Below are 6,000 nucleotides of genomic sequence, written 5' to 3'. Positions count from 1 at the left end.
GAGCGGTACTGTTACCAAGTTGGCGAAAACCATTCACTTCACAAGAGGTGTAGTGGGGAATAAGAAGGAGAATGTGGCTCGTACTGCTGCGGATGGGACTCCGACGAAACATAGAGGAAGGGGTGCTTTAAAGAAGTCGTGAGGCCCTGTGTTTGAATTGTTTTGACTTTCATTTATAAATAATGCATTTTGTTATAGGTTCCTTAAATGTCCGGAGTATCAGGACTGCAACAAGAAGAGCTGCAACTTTTGATTTTCTGTCAAATTATCATTTTGATGTTTTATGTTTGCAGGAGTGTTGTTTGCTGGAGGAACCTATAAATGCTACCTGGGCCTTGGGTCCTGCAATTTGGTCAGGATCCCAGGAAAGAAACGGGGGGGTGGGAATATTATTTAAAAGTAATGATTTTGTTGTGAAGAAGGTAATTCACATAGTTCAGGGGAGGGTTTTATTAGTTAATTTTGAGTATAGAGGTGCCTCTTATAAAGTTATTAATGTCTATGCTCCGACTGGACGGAGAGAAAGAGCGGAGATGTTTGAGAAATTATATTTTTTCTTGGGGGGGAGGGAAAATTGTTTCCTTCTGGGAGACTTTAATTGTACAGTGAATGCAGGGGATAGGAGTAATGTTGGAGGGGGAGGTGATAGTGGGGTGGATAGTACTGGGAAACAATTAAATGAAATTGTGAGTTTATTTGAACTTAAGGATTGTTTTCGTGAAAAAAATAATGGTTCTTTTGGTTATACGTATTTTAGTAATACTGGAAATATATCGTCACGAATTGATTTTATTTTTTGTTCTAGGTCATTAACTGTTATGGACTTTAAAAGGAGGAGGATGCCGTTCACGGATCATGCGTGGATCGAATGTGTGGTTAAAAGTAACAGTACGTATGAATTTGGTAGGGGTGTATGGAAATTAAATGTGACATTGTTGGATGATGAATGTGTTCGGGAGCAATATAGGAGATTGTTTGGGATGTGGCAATCAAAGAAAGGGGAGTTTTTTAGTGTGATTGACTGGTGGGAATGGGTTAAAAGGGAAACAAAAAGGTTTTTTGTAAAAAAAGGGTGTGAAAGAGGAAGGAAGGAAATGGAGGAGTATGAGAGATGGCAAAAAAGATTGGAGTATTTGTATGAACTTAGACGGGTGGGTATGAATGTTGAAGGTGAGATTGAAGAAGCGCGTGATTATGTTAAAAGATGTTTGGAGGAAAAAGGTAAGAAAATTATTGCACAAGCTAGAGTGGAAGTAAGGGAAAAAGATGAGAAATGCACAAAGTTTTTCTTTAAAAAAGCTTTTAATAAAAAAACTGGAATGGTGAGTGTGTTGAGAGAGGATGGTGTAGAAGTGTTTGGTAAAAATGAGATTCTGGATGAAGTATGGAAGTTTTATACGGATTTGTTTACTGAGAAGAAGCGTGATTGTTCATTAGAGCGTGAATGTTTGGGGTATGTGGATAAACAGTTGGATGAGATTGATCAGAGTTTTTTGAGTGAGGACATAAGGAAGAGTGAAGTAGAGGATGCAATGAATGGTATGAAGAAGGGGAAAGTAGCAGGGAGTGATGGTTTGCCTGTAGAATTTTATTGTGTATTTTGGGATATGATTGGTGATTATGTATGGGAAGTTTGTAAGGAAGTTTTGGAGAGAGGTAGGTTGTCAAAAAGTATGAGTGAAAGTGTGACTGTTCTTTTGTTTAAGAAGGGGGAGAAAAAGAGTTTAAAAAATTGGAGGCCGATAGCGCTCTTAAATTGCGATTACAAGATTATATCTAAGATTATTGCTAATAGGTTGAGAAGTGTGATTGACTGTATGGTTGGTGAAGAACAAATGTGTGCAGTGCCTGACAGGAGGATTTCTGAATGTTTGCTGGGTTTGAGAGATGTGTTGTGGGACTGTAAGGATAGGAAACAAGGTGTGGCTGTGATTACGGTTGATTTTGAGAAGGCGTATGATAGAGTTGTGCATGATTTTATGTTCAAGATTTTGAGGAAAATGGGTGTACCGGAGAGAATGGTTGGATGGATTCAGTGTTTATACAGAGATATAGGGAGTAGAATCCAGGTGAATGGTTTTCTGAGCGAGAAGGTGAGGATTATGTCAGGAGTTCGTCAAGGGTGTCCATTGTCACCAATTTTATTTGTTTGTGTGATTGAACCGTTGTTGGGTATGTTTAGGCGGGACAAGGTAATGCGGGGTGTAGAAATCCCTGGCAGTAAGGGGAGAGATGTGCGTGTGATTGGTTATATGGATGATGTCACGGTTGTGTGTAAATGTATGGCTGCTGTTAAGCGGGCTAAGTTGCTGATTGAATGTTTTTGTATGATGAGTGGGTTTAAGTTGAATGTGGATAAAAGTGGTTGTAAGTTTTTTGATGAATGGAAGGAAAATGACTTGTGTGGATGGCCAGTGAGACAAGGTGGGGTGGAAGTTCTGGGGGTGATTTTTGACAATGATTTGTATGGGAAAGAGAGTTGGGGGAGAGTTTTAGAACGGGTGAAAAATAAAACAAATTTTTGGTCTTTAAGGACTTTATCGATTGATGGGAGAGTTTTGGTGATTAAATCTGTGATTATTCCAATTTTGTTGTATATTAATTATGTTTTTCCTCCGCCTGACAGATGTCTGGCGAGAATCATCCGAGTAATTTTTTTGTTCCTTTGGAACTCAAAGATGGAGAAATTGAAGCGAGAGAAAGTGGTGAAGAGAAGAGTGAATGGTGGAAAAGGTCTGATGAATATTGAATGTTTTCTGGCGGTGAAGTATGTAAGTTTTTGTATGTCGATCAGTAAGAAGGAAAGTGTGTATGGTTGTATGGTGAAGTATTTGGCTGGAAGGGTGTTACTGAGATATAAATTAATGGTAAGGGATTTGAGGGAGCCAACAAGTTTTGGTACTCCATGGTTTTATATGAGGATTGATAGGTGCATTAGGAGGAACCACTTAGAGAATGTGACAGTGAATGATTGGTGTGAGAGCAAGAAAGTGATGAAAGTTTTGGAGTCAAGAGAGATGGTTGAATGTGTGGCTGGTTTGACTGAGAATGAGAGTAAAGCAGTGTGGAAGAATGTGCAAAGTAAAGAGTTAGTAAACAGGCAAAAGGATCTTGCTTGGATGACTGTGCATAGGTGTTTACCTACGCGCGAGTTTCAACGGAGAAGAAGGTTGGTAAACAGTGAGAACTGCCCCAGGGCAGGATGTGGTAGGTGTGAGAATTATGTTCATTTACTGTGGGAGTGTGAGTATGCTAAGAATGTATGGAAAGGGATGGGTAAATTGATTAAAGGTATAACTGGGGTTGAATTATTGACGTTTAATATGATGATGTTTGGGTTGTGTGGTGTGAATAGAGAGAAAGCTAGGTTGTTGTGGTTGATTGTAAATTGCGTAAAAGAAGTGTTGTGGGATGTCAGGAATATCTTAGTTTTTAAGCAAAAGGACGTTGAAGTGTATGAGTGTTTGGGCATGATCCGTGGACGTTTATTTCTGTATGTGTTATGTGACCGAAAAAGACTTGGCAGTGATGCCGAAGGAGTCTGGAAATACAAAAAATGGCGGTCATGGCTTATTAATTGAATTTAATGTGTTTTTTTTCTTTTCTTATAAGAATGGGTTTTTTTTGTTTTTTTGGGGAGGATACAATGTATTTGTGTTTGTATTTTTGAATATTTCTCTTTTAAAATGATGGATGTGTCTTTGAATATTTTGTTTTTGTACTTTTCATGACAAATGTATGAAATGTAATCTGACTTTATTTTCAATAAAAATTAAAAAAAAAAAAATAAAAATCTGTTCTTATCAGTTTAATATCTGATACGTCCCCTATCTGGGGACCATATATTAAATGGATTTTTAGAACAGGGAGATGGAAATAGAGCTTGCTCTGTCCACTCCACGCATTGACCTGGTATTGCAGTATTTCCAGGACCGGTGCACCCTTTCCTTATGTGTTGACTAAAATCAGATTCCAAAAGTGTTTTTTCTCTTTGCCATTGTTTCTGTCTTTCTGAAGGGATCTCCCCTTTTAATCCCATTATTTCAACACCTGTTGGACAATGCATGAGTGATAATGAGCTCATTGATTAAATGCAATTAATGAATAGATTGCCACCTCTTGTTTTGTGTCGTCTGTGTGTCTGTGTTTCCGGCATTTCACATTGGAACAGCTCATTCACCTTCCTTGTCTTCTCTCCGCCCTCCCTTTTAGGTAAGTTAAAGAGCTGCACCTGAGCCAGCCACTGATTGATTGATTGATTGATTGATTGATTGATTGATTGATTGATTGATTGATGCAGCACAACAGTCAAATAGTGGAGTGGAGTAGGGGAACAGCAAACAGCCAATAAAGCAGCCTGCCCGCTCGCCTGCCCGCCACAATGGACCTACCTGTGTACACTAGATGGATGTGATGGAATGTACTGTCGTCCCTACATTTCAAGAAGAAGTAAGAATTGCAGTTGCAACAAAGCCTTGCTTGCCTACAAAGAGAGCAGCAATTTGGATTTGTTACTATGTTACCTAGAAGAATAACAAACTGTGCAAGGATGGAGGTTGTAGGAGCAAGGAGAACAAGTTGTCTGTAAAGTTGGTGGATGCCTATTTTCCATTTTGCAGTCCCTTGTCTCCCTCTTGTGGCCTCCTGGAGGCAAATAAATGTGCAAAAAAAAGACAGCCTGGCGGCCGGCTGTTGCAGTGTTGCCCTCTCAGGCAACACTGAGTGACTGACTGAGCCTCACCGTCTTATATAAAGTTCAGACGGAACTTTGCACGTGTCATAGTGGAGCCCTCAGGATTCCAGAGCCAGCTTTCTGACATCATAATGGGGCCTCAGAGATAAAAGCCTGGGCCCAGGCAGTGTTGGTCAGTGCTGCTCAGCAGGCAGCACCGGACTGGACTGGATTAAAGCTGATACAAGGTGTGAAGGAACAAGGGGTGGCTGTGGGCATGCACTTGCTGCCGCTGCCAGTGTTTATCTGCATGGCAGGAGGGCATTTGGGCGTTGCCAGGAAGGCGTTTTTATGTAGATTCCTCCTCTTTCAGCACTGCATTGTGGTGCAAGCAAAAGAAGCAAATCCTGTGTAGCTTCCTCTCCGGCCTTTATTCACCTCCCGCTTAGTAGCTGTAAATGTGTGTGAGCCTGCAGGGCCCCATGGAATTGCCTAGGAGTAGGCTGAATCAATCGCTGCAAGGGGTGAACAGCAGTATTAGGCAGGCTCGGTCAACGCCCGGCCCATTCGGGTTATCGCTTCTCGGCCTTTTGGCTAAGATCAAGTGTAGTACTTTAGGGTATTGCCTTGTTTCTTGGTCAGGAGGTGCCCTGGTACCCTTTTCCTTGGCCTGGGGGGATCGTTTCTCTTAGGAGAGACTTCACCCCTCTGCTGCTATTGGGGAGGAGGATTAGTCCAGGGCAACGGGGAGCGATCACTTGCCTGGCATCTAGGTGCTGAAGGTACTATCTTTGGATTTCTTTGGATATCGTTGGCTTTTGTTGCGGCAGGATGGAGGAAGTCCCTGACTACATGCGTACTCGGAATGCTGTTCGTTTTACGATGGAGGAATCTGGAGGACAAAGCAGAGACTTGGAATTCCTAACGAAGGTACTCTTGCTTGATCTTTTCCAGTTGGAGAGACAATGGATATTGTCTGTAATGGACTATCCAAGAAGAGGATGTTTCGATGTCACTTTTTGTACAGAGGACATTTATCTGGATTTTCTGGACACTTTAAAGAAGAAGAAGCAGGATCCAAGACTGGTTGGTGTGATTGTAACACCGCACTTTGCTCCTAGCAAAAAGTTGGTCATTGTTAAAATGTTTTCCCCCTATGTGTGTAAAGACGATATTATATGCTTTCTCACTAAGTTCTGTGAGGAGGTGGTGGAGAAGGGTAAGGTCTTTAATCCCTTTGGATTCTGGACAGGTAAATGGAAATTCCTGTGTAAATTTAAGGCAGTTGGAGAGGCTGGAAACTTATTGCTTCCTCCAGCACGCTTTAA

The 6,000-nt window shown here is 41.2% G+C and overlaps 1 non-coding gene and 1 pseudogene across 1 annotated transcript; both read left to right on the top strand.

The window, feature by feature from the left end:
• Nucleotides 1-3,754: 3,754 nt before the first annotated feature.
• On the top strand, nt 3,755-3,946 carry LOC142653936 (U2 spliceosomal RNA). The gene has a single exon (XR_012848773.1). It is a non-coding gene; the product is annotated as a U2 spliceosomal RNA (small nuclear RNA).
• Nucleotides 3,947-5,246: 1,300 nt separating this feature from the next.
• Nucleotides 5,247-5,357, top strand: LOC142654623 (U2 spliceosomal RNA; annotated as a pseudogene).
• The last annotated feature ends 643 nt before the right edge of the window (nt 5,358-6,000 follow it).

This window comes from Rhinoderma darwinii, chromosome 5, assembly GCF_050947455.1.
Source record: "Rhinoderma darwinii isolate aRhiDar2 chromosome 5, aRhiDar2.hap1, whole genome shotgun sequence".
Taxonomy (NCBI): Eukaryota; Metazoa; Chordata; class Amphibia; order Anura; family Rhinodermatidae; genus Rhinoderma; species Rhinoderma darwinii.
This window is presented reverse-complemented; position numbering and strand designations above follow the sequence as displayed.